This window comes from Pezoporus flaviventris, unplaced genomic scaffold (assembly GCF_033815535.1).
Source record: "Pezoporus flaviventris isolate CSIRO_AGI_PZ_B2104156 unplaced genomic scaffold, CSIRO_AGI_Pfla_v1 ptg000003l, whole genome shotgun sequence".
Classification (NCBI taxonomy): domain Eukaryota; kingdom Metazoa; phylum Chordata; class Aves; order Psittaciformes; family Psittacidae; genus Pezoporus; species Pezoporus flaviventris.
In genome coordinates, this window is record NW_026892551.1 from 11,004,309 (window position 1) to 11,017,988 (window position 13,680).

Consider the following 13,680-nt stretch of genomic DNA (forward strand, 5'->3'; position numbering starts at 1 on the left):
GTTAGGTGTCTGAAAGTTTAATAAGGGAAGTCATCAACCTTTAAAGTTTGGACTCGATGATCTCAATGGTCTTTTCTAACCTCAATGATTCTTTGGTTCTATGAACTGTCCCAAGTCAGATCTGTTTTTCCCATGATTGCGACTGGTAAGTGATGTCCCTGCTTTTACCTGGACCTCTCATTCCTGTTCTTACTACTTTCTCCCTCCATCCCAGTTAATGGTGGGAATCAGGCAGCTGCATGGGTATGGTGACTGACTGTTAGCCAAGGCTTATTTATCACATCCAAAACGAAAATCCCGGTGTAGTTCTGGGGATTGCTGCAGTAGTATTTTCAATAGGTATCAGGGATGAGACTGTGTCTGTTTTGATGCCTTCTATCACTCTCCTAAAAAGCTTGGCACTCTCAAAAAACTGCCACATACTTCCATGCTCTGCTTTAGGGCACCCAACACATCTTCAGCTTCACATAATGCATTATTTACAGAACAATTTTCACATTACTTAATGACTTTTTGAGCTGAAATACATCCCCCAAAAAGAAAAGTTGCATCTTACGGATATAGCGTAAAGTACATGGGGCTCAGAGGAACCATGATTAAGTACTCTTCAGTGAGGATGTGGCCAGTCTTTTCTACATGGGACAGAAGTTAAGCAGAGTAGATACAAGACACTCTATTATGCTGGACACCAAGGGTGACTGTCAGAAAGGCATTTTAAAGTAGACACATAGTTTAGCAAACAGAAGAATAAACATTTCACCCATGAACAGAGCAGAGATGATGAGAAAGCAAGAAGAAGTAGTATTTATCATGACAGACAGTGAGAAAAGCCACTAAGTATTTGGAAACCTACAGAGCAGTGTGCCACATATATCATACTCCAAACCATAATCCTAAAGAAAGTTATGTTGAATGGTGTTATGATCCAGCAGAAGAAGAGAGCATTGAAGGCAAAGACGATTCTGCAGCTGCCTTCAAGCTGTTACTGACAAAACACCAGAATACAGTTCATTTCTTTGTGATGGATGACTTCAATATTGAATTAAAATGTGAAAAATATGGAAAACTGCAGAGGAAAAACTAGGATGAGGAATCATCAACCAAAATGATAACTAGCCAAAACACATTTAGTGTCTAATATACGTTTCTCAAAATTTTCACAGAAAAAAAAAAGAAGTCAAATTTTTCAGACAGGGAAAGAAAAATTTGGTCACCTGTACATCACAGGAAGACAAGTCATGTGGCTTCAATGCAACAGTGTGCCAGGCAGCAGGTGTCAGTGAGGACTACAACCATTGCTCCGCAAAACTTAAAACAGAGAAAGATACCCTCTGATTAGGAAGTGACAAAGATCAACAGTACAAAACTGAAAACAAAAGGGTAGTGTGTGGAACTCCAACCTGGTCCTGAGAAAAGGTTTACTCTGGTATATCAGGCAAAGGGCACTCTATTGAAAGAAAAAAGGGAAGTGCATAGACACAATATGATTCAGTTCAGCCAGAACTGGGTATCAGTGTACTCACAACAGGGATGGAAATAGGGTGCCTCAGTGAGAAAACATTTAAAGAGCTATGAAACACCTGATATGCTCTGATATACTGTGAAAGCATATAGTATTTTTGAGCAAGCAATGTCTAAAATGGGACAATCACAAGAAAAGGAGGAAAATTCTCATTGCTAGGGAGATTCTTTAAAACAAATCATTAACAGCATTTACTTATCTAAATCACAGTTTTATATGTAATATTTGAAACCACATGACTGATCCCACCCCAACAGGATTTCAGGAAGAATTATGAGCAAGAAGCTGAAAACAACAAAACAGCAGAATATAAAATCGCAGCAGAAATACCAGAAGTATTTGACTCACCTCCCTGATGAAACCGATAAATGTGCTTAATGAAATCTAGGAAGGCGGAGAGAAAAAGCCTTTCTGAATAACAGAAATAAGGAAGCATGAGTCAGATACTGTGAAAGGGTGACCTCTGTGACTTCAACAACTGGAGACAATTTGTGCTGCTCTTCATCATAGCAAATACCATTTCCTGTGTGATACAACACATCATTAAGTATACACAACTTATAAAAGCAGACAAACTCTGTTTGATAAATGAAAGAGTAGGTCAAATATTTTTCTCTTTAACTGGACTCTTGGTCCTCAGGATGAGTCAACATTACTTCCATGAAAAGTCACTACTATCCACAAAAAAAAAACAACAACAAATAAAACGCACAGACAAACTTGAAAAAAAAAAAAAAAAAATCAGCTAAACCTAAACAAACTCTCCTGAAACTCTTACGGCAAAAGTTAACAACACATTGGTAGGCAAAACCAAAAGAGAAAGAAAAAAGCCCAGCTAACTAGGTATTTCTGATTAAACAAGTTAGTTTAATCTCCTAAATTGATACCTTAATTCTGAAATTTCACAGTTGAGCTTCTACATTCTTAAAATACTCCTGTATTACATTCTGATCTGTAAGGGAAAATAATAGTGAAGAAATGAACAAATATGCAAAGGATTACAGGGATATTTTATAAAGCATCCTGTAATCAGCTTTCTTAAAACTCTTAATTCCTTTTTGTGTTCACAAAGACCACACTTCTATATACAATTTTTCCATTGTATATTTTCTATTAACTCTTCACTTACTCTCACTCTCACATAGCAGCTGTATCTGTAAGAACAGATACAGAAGGCTAATAGTCCTCCTGCCATAGTGGGCTACCCTGACCCTAGAAATCCAAGTGGGAGGACGAGATGTAGGACAGTCAGCAAACTCTACTAGTTTCTCAAAGGAGAAAAGTTTTCTTAATCTACATAAAGTTACCTAAAAATATAGCTCCACTGAAATTTTATAGCTTCAACCTCAAACCATGCACATAGCATTTAAAAGATATAAATATGTAATTGTATTACAAAATAAAAGTGCAATAAATATATCATTCTGATAAATACATCAAAAAGGTAGATAATGACCTGTTCAGATCCATGTTTTGTAGCTAATAAATCAACACGCCAAGCCACTACCCATATAACCCGAAACAGCATTTCTATGTTGTATTACCCAGTATTCATCACTTTGACTTCAATAATTTTTGTGTGCTTGCTCAATACCACTACAAAAGATTGGTGGCTATAACTCAAATTAGAGTGCTAAGAATATTCTGAAACAATGCATTTGAGAATCTGAAATGGTTCTGACATTAAAATATGTTGCTAGAAGGCTCTTATTCAGCAATGAATTTACTAAAGAATAGTCACATACTTAAAAACAAGCTTATAGACAATGCAGTAAGGATCAATGTTTAGATACTGTGACAATGCATGTGAAGCTGGATGTAAATTTGAAAAAAAAACCACTTCCCTTTTATGGATTATAGATTATAGATTATATAATATTCATTATAGATTATAGATTATAGATTATAGATTGTATTGTATGTTGTATGGTGTTTGCTGTATGCTGTATATTTATATGCAAATATTATATATTTATAAATATAAATGTGTGTGAAATCTGCAGGGGCTTTTGTAACATGCATATGTCCTAAGTAAAATAAAGTTGATTGAAAGAATTCTCAGAGGTACCATAAACTACAGAAGGCATCTTACATTGAGTAGGCTTTATCGCATAAAGCTTTGCTCTTATTTTGTCTGGATATGTAGACTGCTTATTCTCAAACTGTTGAGCTTTTAGCAGGAAATGGACAATACTGGGGAAGCATTCTAAAGGGAATACTACATATTACTGAGATTTCTGTAAAGATGAGATTGACAGGACATCCTTCAAAGAACAAAAACATTGGCCCAGAAATATCTAGGTTTTAAAGACAACTACAATTTAAGCAGGAGCACTCTATTAAGGATTGAAGTGAATGCATGATATAAGACATTCAACTCAGACAGACACTAGTATATTTGTGGGCATCACTGCCACAAATACAAAATGAAGAGTAGATTTAATTATTAAAACCACATAACCAATGCCCAAATCCATATGACTGTACAAAACTTGTGACAGTTGAGAGACAATGAGAAGAAAAAAGATCCTAGAACTGGGTAAAAAATCCCATTACAAATGCTTTGCAAAGATTGACCAGTAAAATCAAAACAATTATCCAAGCCCTGAAAATGCATGCACTCCTGAATAATGTTATGCATCAATAGTCAATGGGTCTGCTCTCATGCGTAAAATTACTCAAGTGTATAAATTTTTCAGGATTGGGGCCAAGCAACATAATGCTAGACAACAGAGCCCAAAGACAGTTGGCAGCCATTCAAGAAAAGTGCTGGGGGCAGCAGTATCAAAGCTGCAGATAGCTGAGTAAAATTAACAAAACTATACTAATGAAAGATTAAAAAAGAAACCCAAACCAAACATATATTTTAGACTTTGAACAATGCAACTTTGATTTTACAGTTTGTATGATGTTAAACTGGAAAGAATAGGCCAAGCCAATTACAGTAACAGGAAATAAGTCACATTTGATTTTTATACTACAGAATGCTCTAATAATTTTAAAGAAAAAAAAAAAAGAGGACAAAGACATCAGAAAAAAATCACGTATTGAGATTTACCCTTGTTTTTTTTCAGGTTAAGGTTGATCATGACTGTTTAAAAATAGAAAAAGTTCAGTCAATGAGGAGCAAGTTAAAATACCAACATGATCACAGCAACTAAGATAACACAGCAAAGAATAAAATGGATACAAAGAAAATTATGATTGATGAAATTAGAAAAAAAAGATTATATTGTAAACAGAAAAATTGGGTACCTGAATTAAAAGGAAAATTTGACTCATGTTATAGTCCACTTATGACAGAGGCCTGTCTCAGGTCACTTAGGACTTTTTTTAATATCAGCTTAGGTCTTATAGCTTAGGTTTTCTGAATTTCTGCACTGAAAATGCATACTTCTTTTCATTGACTGTATAAGGAGACTAGAATCCTATCTGTGACACATAAACAAAGCATCTAAAGATAGGTTGTGTGAGTAGTGTCTGGAGGCAGCTGAGGAACTGGCAGCCTCTAGCTGGAAAGAAAAATCTAAAATAAGAAAACCTAAGGGGGGGGGGGGGGGGGGGGGGGGGGGGGGAGGGAATGTAATGCTTTAGAAGTGTTGCTTTTCCAGAATTAAATCTACTACATATCTTCAAAGAAGTACAATAATACCTTTGGAACTGCAAATACAGTCATATAAGAGGACCAGGAAGGTTCAATAGAATAAACGAGAGGGATCTAGGTTGTATGTTTAGACACAGGCAAGATGTCCAGCAAAAGGAAAAAATAACCTTGGAAATTTGTCCTGTGATTAGCTGAAGAGTTGGACAGTGCCAAAAAAGACTTTAAGGAGACCTACCCCAAAGTCGCTTTCACATTTCAGGGTAGTCTTTCAAATATGACCATGGACGTCCATTAAAGATGCAAAGATTAAGCAGTGTAAGAAGCTGAGATACTACAGTATAAAAGCGGTTTATGTCAGGGAAAAAAAATTGCCATGAGGATTTGACCTGTGAAGGACATTCCCATAGTATGGCAGCACCTACAAGCATTTCCACATTACTTTAGGATCCTCACTTCTGTCCTCTGAATTGCATTATTTTGGCTGTGAGAGAAGGCAGAGGGAATACCCTGCTATATGTCAGATCTGATTCACAGGGTAAGCAACAGGATGTGAAGAGGGCATATCAAAGGTCCACAGACCTCCATAATCTCAGTCATCCCCCAAACATTTATTTATGTAAATAGACTTAGAAGCATGCCCTGAAGAACAGAAAGTAGTGTAGGGAAATTACTTCTCTTAAAATGAGACTGGGAGGTTCAATGTCATTTGACAGTTTGCAGGAAAAGAGTTTACTGTTTCAAATATTGATTAAAACAAAAGATAGCATTAATCTGATATTTACATGGGTCAAACCTTGGAATATATCCCTCATATCAGTATTTCCAAGAGTGGTTAAAGAAAGGAACAAGCTTTCTTTGATCAGAACCTGTGACTAGGAAAGGTTTACATTCTCTTTTTCCTTCAGAGCTGCTTTTAAAAGATAGTCAGTCTTGATGTTATGACCTAGGAAGATGCACCCTCATTAACAATCTAGACAAGAAAAAAAATCTCAAACGCCTTTAGCAATCCACAGGTTTTAAAACTTACTATCATTAACTTTTCCACAGGTGACCAAACACACACCCCCACCCCCCCACCCCCCCCCCCACCTCCCACCCCCTCCCATCTTCAGTCATTACAGTCATATTTAGAAGCAGATTAGACCACATATTTACAACTTTACTTTCTAAACTATGGTTCAATCTAGGTTTTCATAGTAACTCTAACATATATAGCAAATCTACTACTAGATTTATTTTCTGCGTCTCTGACTTTCTGGTAGAGATGAAAGAAGGCTAAATCATAATTCTGAAGGGTTTGACCGCTCCATGTTTACAGTTCTTTACATAGTAATGCCGGTTACTATGTGCATGTCATTGGTACTCCAAAAGCACATGTATGTATAACTAACTAACTAGAACTGCAGGTCATCCTAATGGATTATAAAACTGAGGCCTAGAAAATAATTAATGAGCAATGACCTACAACTAGTGTCGGATTCCCTGCCTCTCTCTGGACTGGTATTAGCTGCCATTATAAATTGAGGAGAGAATTCCCCAAACAATTGCAAATAGCCACTAGAGATTCCATGTACCAGCTAAGATGCGTCTGTGGGCATGCTAACAAAAGCAATTTCTTAGCAAGCAATATGCTAACCCCCCTGGGTCTGTTAATGAATCTGCTTTGTGGTAAAATTTTTAGGACTACTTGCTACAGAGATACTATTTTTTTTAAGCACGTTGCTTTCTGAATTCTACTGTTTCCATAAAGTTCTTTTAACTGAAATTCCTATTTCATTTTCTTCACGAGATTCCTTCAGCTCAGTACACATTTAGAGTTGGGACAGCTTTTTACAAAAATGTTAGTTGCTATCTGCATTTGAGAGTATTATTTTCAGCTTTATTTTGAAGCAGGGGTCGTTTGGGGTTTTTTCCTTACTTTTACACTGCTTTATATATACATAATATTTAGTCTGTAGTGTCCCTCTGAGAGCCGGACTGCTAAGAAATTGTTCTTTTCTGTTGTTTTCTGCGACTGCTAAGCTCCAGCTGCTCCTCATTTACAGACTCTCCCCTACAGAGGGCACCTTTGTCTTATTGGAATTGCTTCTGCAAAAGAGATAATCGGTGGTTATCAGAGACATAACTGAGCCTTAAAGCAAGATCAGACTTCTCACAAACACAAGGACCTTGTTTGCTTAGTCTTTTTAATTAACCAAGTTTTGTACTATAATTCAGCAGCAAGAGATAACAATGTTACATTCTGTATTATCGTACTCTCTACCAAGAAGTGAGGAGATGAACTGGAGATTATTAGAATTTATTTGAGATGAATTAAAAGAGCCTAAATTTGAAGTTATTTTCTTTCCATCAGCAGTTAAGGGTGTTGTCATTAAAAAATATTTCTGAGATGCATACTAAAAACACTGTCCGTGGGAAAACAAGCTGTAGAGTTAACCATTTCCAAAATAAATCTTTCTAACAGACCTCCAATTAGTAATTTCTATCTGAAAACTGTTCAAGTGGAAGAAAGGCAGATTTTATTCTCCTTTGTAGGGTTAGACTATCAAAACTGACCCTAAAATTCTTATTTGAGAAAAGTACTAACTGACTGCAAGACTGAGCCAAAAAGTAATTTTCTTCCAGATTTTTTGGTGTGCTATTACTTATGAATTGTCAAGTATATCATTCATAGTATCTGCTGGTTCTGAATAAAACTGGCAATACTTTTCAGTGTTATTTTTCAGCTTAATCTGTAATACAGTCCTCCTTTACAGGCCATTTCACTAATGTGTTAAGGCAGATGCAAACATCATTGATTTGTAAATGGCAAAGTGGAAATTCTAAAGAATAATCTTTCCTCTGTCATCTTATATCTGTCTGGGTATTCAAAACAAGCTACAGCTGTAAAAAGAAGTGCAAGACATTGTATTTATGTGACTCCCAAACAGGCCAGTACTATGTTAGTTCATATTAACTGAGGGAAAACACACTACGCATCAGTCTTTTTGCATAGTGCTTTTTTTTTTTTTATGGTGTTGCTATCAATAAAAGTTACAAATAGCCTTATCAATTCAGCAGCAGGCAACCTGTTGCAAAAAGCCTCTAACTTCCCCAGGCTGGTTACTGGAACCGATGTTGACTGTAAAGAATCTTACACAAAACCCAGCAAGGAATGTGTCCAGCCTTCCTTAACATTTTTCTAGAAGTCTCTCATAGAAAATGCATTCATGTTTACATTTTCAGCTTCAAATACCCAGCACAAAAGCACAAGAGCACAAAAAAAAAAAAAAAAAAAGCCCCTGAATCTCTAGTCTAGGCTGCTAGATTAATTAAGCAGGCCCTGTATTAGTGAGTAATACTCTAATGCCATTGGAAAATTGTTTTAGGGAGTATTTTAGCAAGCTCCTCCTGTATTATAATTTTACTTCATTTTTGTTTTCTAATTATAGGCCAAGGCTGAATTCCTCAGTAATTAAGGAAAACTTGTTTTTCTTTCTTTTTTTTTACAATTTCATTTGTAGAAGTCAATAGGAATGTTGCCCACCTAAAGACTGCAAGATCAAGAGTTTGTACCTACAAAAGTGCCCAGTGTGGAGATATGTTTCAATACAGTTGCTGTTACACAGAACAGTTAAAGCTACATATGCACTAGTAAATTAAACAGTGCCAGCAATGTTCCCAGGTACTGGTCTATACTGTAAAACTGTTCAAATGGCCCCAGCACATTTTGAGCATCCTAAAAACATATTTCTGGTGCAGTTTGAGGGAAAGGCGGGCTGCATATCCCAGAGACCCCTCCTAGCTAGCAGGCTGCTGCCACTACCTCCTTTTGAACAGAAGAGTTTACAAAAATGCCTATGTGCTAGCTGGCTTTATTGCATAGGAACATTCTCAGGCACATTTAATTTGCCAGTATAAACATAGCTTCTGAATCTGTATTTACTGCAGCTATTACATGTCACTGTATTTAAAAGTATTCAGCTATTGGCCCTTACTTGTAAACTATGTGCTGGGTTCTAAGTTTTTATCAGTAGGAAACAAAACACTCAAGAAAACATTTTCTCAATTACATATACTGCTATATGCATTATTTTCCATGTAATTGTTTCAGCTTGATAGTAAAAAATCAAACTTAGAGCTGTTAAGAAAATGTTTGTTTTGAATATAGTTTTATGGTTGTAGATAAAGCAGTTTAAAACAGAAAGTAAAAGCCAAGGAATGACATTTTAGAAGTATCTAAGCTACTTAGGATTCCCACTTTCAAAACAAGACAATTTTAACAGTGGAGAACAGAAGAACTCCATTACCAGCATGAGGTACCCCACAACATTGACAGTGAAGAGACTGTAAAGCTCAACAGCCCTTAAATTTTTTTCTCAGCAAGGCGATGCAAATATTTACCTGAAAAGTAAAAGGGTCTACTTGGAGGTCTTCCTCCTGGCAGTAGTGTATCAGTCAATTGGCCTAGATTTTCCAAGAACAAACCAGGGAAACCTTCACCATTGCAGACCTCACATTTGACTGCACGTGTTCACTACCACCATGTGGTAATCCTGGCTTAGTTCTCTTGTCCTGTGGGAATGCTAGAAGGTGGATGTGTGAAAACAGGTTTCCCACCCTGAAAGTGACCTGCCTAACTGGTTATTAGCTGTACCACAGAATGCAAATATTAACACAGAAGCAAAGAGCCTCATTTGAGCTTTATCTTCTTTGACGCCTCACTTGTGTCAATGTTGTGATCCCAGCCAAAGACTGTGTTTCGTGATGGATTCTCTCTTCAAAAAAAACCTCCCAACAACACTGAGATCTGTGCTTCTATCTATACGCCCAGCAAAGGAAACCTACACACTTGGTGAACTGTGTCAACATGAGCCTATGCACTAAGAGATTTAGGCACCTACTCAGTCATGCAACATTTGGTAGTATGAGTATGGCACCTGATTTTTTTTGTGGATCTTAGTTGTTCTGTTGTTCCTCATATGTGAAAACAGAATAATCCTCAACTGCCTGAGAGCGACTGTCAGGCTGAGGGGTGTAATTAAGCAAAAGTACAATTAAAACTCTTTCTAACTAGCTAGATTAAAGCAACTTAGATGGCGATAGTTCATTTTTCTTGCTTTGAAGTTTATATTTTAAGTTTATACTCACATGTTCAGGAGAATAAACTTCATTAAAAACAACTTCCTAGTATGTACCTTAGACTCAATATTTTGAATGGATAAAATTATATTACTGTAATTCACCTCATTTTATATTTTTACAATTTTCTTAAATTCATTTCTTACTTAAATGCATTCACTGCTTTTCCCTTAAGTTTTGCTTTGCTTTTCAAAAGATAAGAATCAAATGTGGTTTTCTTTTGTTTTTCTTGTTAGTACATCTGTGACTCAGCTTCTTGGTTTCCAGTGTCAAGTACCTACTTACAGATCTACAGCTGTGCCTAAACCTAAGAATTTGAGGATTTGCTGTCTTCGTAAGTCTATTTTTATTGGATAAATATTCCAAGAACTTATTTTTTTTTTATAAGCACTCGAATACATAAGCTTAAGGTCCTGTATTCATCCAATAAAATTCAATTGCATGTAAATAACTGAGCACTGGAGAGTAACAGACATCAGTGAAGTTATATTATTTATAAATTCAAACAAATAGTCATAATGAAAGTTTTTTGCCATCATCCATAATAATCAACAGTGTATATTTTAAACTGATTTTTTTTGGCCATACTACCCCTATTACACCTATCATGAAGATACAGGACCTTTTTTTTTTTTAATGTTTAATATCTATGCCAAGTGTTATCCTGTTTTAAAATAAATGTCTTTTGGGTAAATATGAAAAGAGAGAAAATCAGGATTTCCTGCAAGTTATTTTCAGCTCCTTTGGTATTAAGTGCCTTCTGTATTTATGGGTTTGTGTGACAAATTTCTGGCATAGAGAACCATTTGAGCATATATTTTGGTGCCTATTATTGATGAAGAAATGCACAGCAACAATAAAGGAAAAAGAAAAGATGTGACTGTCAAGTAGAGAAACTCATTAATCCTGGTCCGCCTTTCATCATCCACGTGATGATTTTAGACATTGAATCCAAGGTATTTGAGAACATATTTAGAGTTTCCCTTGGCTAAACAAGGTCTTAATATCTCAGGAAGTTTATACACTGTGAACCAGTGGTCTACTGAAAGCTTTAAAAAAGACAGTTAGAAGATGACAGGGTTAGTCCATTGACACCTGCTTGTGACCAGGTGTATGTGACAGAATTCAAAGCCGCCTCTTACAGCTTTGGGAATCCTGCACGGGAAATCATAATATGCTGGACACTATTCTAAGTGCTTGGATCTGACTGGGAACATTATCCAGTATGCCAATGTACAACAAAAAATAAGCAAATACTCAAAACATTCACTATGAAAGTGTATCTTGAGCTTATCTACTTGGATCTTCTACCCAGACAAGAGGACTGTGTGTCACCTTCTTTGCAAAGTCCATCCTCATCTCCAAAGCAAGAACAGAGTTTCCAAGAAAACCTCAATGATGCCCATTAACAATCTCTGCACGCGATGTATGTAAATAATAATAATAATAAAACCCAACCAACCAAACCCCAACTTCCCACCCATCCCTCACACCCTCCCCCCCCAAAGAAAAACACCCTTGAACACAAACCCCAAATACCTGAGAAAAGAAAGGGGCCTAATGGCGATATCTCACAGATCTTCTGTAGCTTTGCATTTCAGGGGGTGTCTAAAACTCAGAAACATATCTAGCATCATTCATGTTTCCCACCAAGTCTTAACAGACAGCCACTCCAATTCTTTTCACAATAACAGTGTTGAGATGCTGCATATGGAAAACCAGCTTCATTCACACACCTCCTCAAACACAGCAGAGTTAGTGAGGTGGCAAGAAGGGAAGGAAAGGGAAAAGACAAGTTATCCATTTCTGGCTTTTTCTAATCTTTCACTCAGACAATAAAGAAACAACAAACGCCCACTTCGTTCAAAGATGTGCTTAAACCTTATTTTGTCCGTATCACGTTCCCCAGCACGGCAGAGCGCTTCCTTCCCCCTGCAGGACGCTTCTCCCCGGGCCGGCCCGCGGGTTGCGGAGGGGAGAGGAGAGAAAACAGAAGGGTGGGGAGGGAAGCGGAGAGGCGCGGAAGGGAGCGCTGGCCGCGCAGCCCGGACTCCCCCCAAACCCCCAGGAGCGGTCACTAGTGGGCGCTGCAATTTCTAATGAGTTTCTCTAAGCAGCGCTCTTCTACATCGCATACGCCCGGGAACGGGGGGTGGGGGGGTGGGGTGTGTGCGTGTGCGAGAACTATTGCTTCCATATAAACGACTACGCCTGTGTGTGCAGTCTACAGGCAGCTGTCAGTTATGCTTCTTTGCTTTTCTGGAGCTGAGCTGGGAGAGGTCACTGGACAAGCAAGCACCAGGCAAGCAGGCAAATTACTGTTGGATTTTTTGTTGTTTTATTTTTAAGCCGGCCCTGGCAAAGCAGCACCCCCCTGAGCTCAGGGCTCAGAAGTAACGGTGTCGCTCCGGTTATACTACACCAAATATCTGAGAAGTCCCCAAGAAGCACAGCTGAAAATCTGTCGAAAGAGCTGTACATGCCACGTTAAATTTGAGCTGCTTTTGACGTGGCTGGCAACGTAATTTTGTTTTGGCTAGGCTGGGTGTGGGGCACTTATCAAAAAAGATCTCCTCCACTTGCATGTTTTTTTATTGCTGTTTAACAATAAAGGGATCTCTCAAAGAAGGGATCTCTGTGGTACTACTGCAAGAGACATGCAAAAAATACCCAGCAACCTCGGCACATTACCCGAGCCTACTTAGCAACTTTCAGACTTTGTTCCTCTGCTTTCCTAACTAAATACAGCAGATAGAAATGGGAGATAACGCTCCCATGCAAATGAAGACAACAGTTGCTCGCCCACTCTCCGCTTTGGCTAGTGAAAGACACGCTGGTTTCCCTAAAGCAGCTTTTATTTTTAGCTCCTTTTTTTTTGTCCGTCCTTTCCCCGGGTAGCCTCCTGCCTGCAAAGCGCCAGTGCATTGTCCCCTGACAGCTGATGCTTATCGCGCCGGGGGAGGGGGGGAGAGTATTGTGTTTCAGCTCGTGGCACTGGAAAACCTCGCAACTTTCTTTTGAAGTTAAATGGCTTCATTTGGTTTCCAGGTCTGAATAACTCTCCGAACTATAATGACCCAAAAGCCGACCCATTTACAGCGCCCGTCCAACCAACCTGTTTCTTCCTCAGGCGGAGCTTTGGCCAAGAAGGTGGGGGGAAGCTCCTCTACCAGCCTAACTTGCACCGTAATTAAATTGTATTTTATCCTACCGAGTCGTTAAAAATATCGAGCAAAATACAAGTTTCAGTAATTTGTTTGTATTCTTACCTGTAGGAGCTGGAAATTAACAGCCCCGCTTAGTTTACTGTTCAGCCTGGAGAGCGAGAGATTGCTTTGCAAACATTACAGTTATTATGTCTGCAGTTGGTACTCTTTGTATAAATTATTGATCAGCCATCTTATTTTTCTTTCTGCTTAATGGATATTATAGC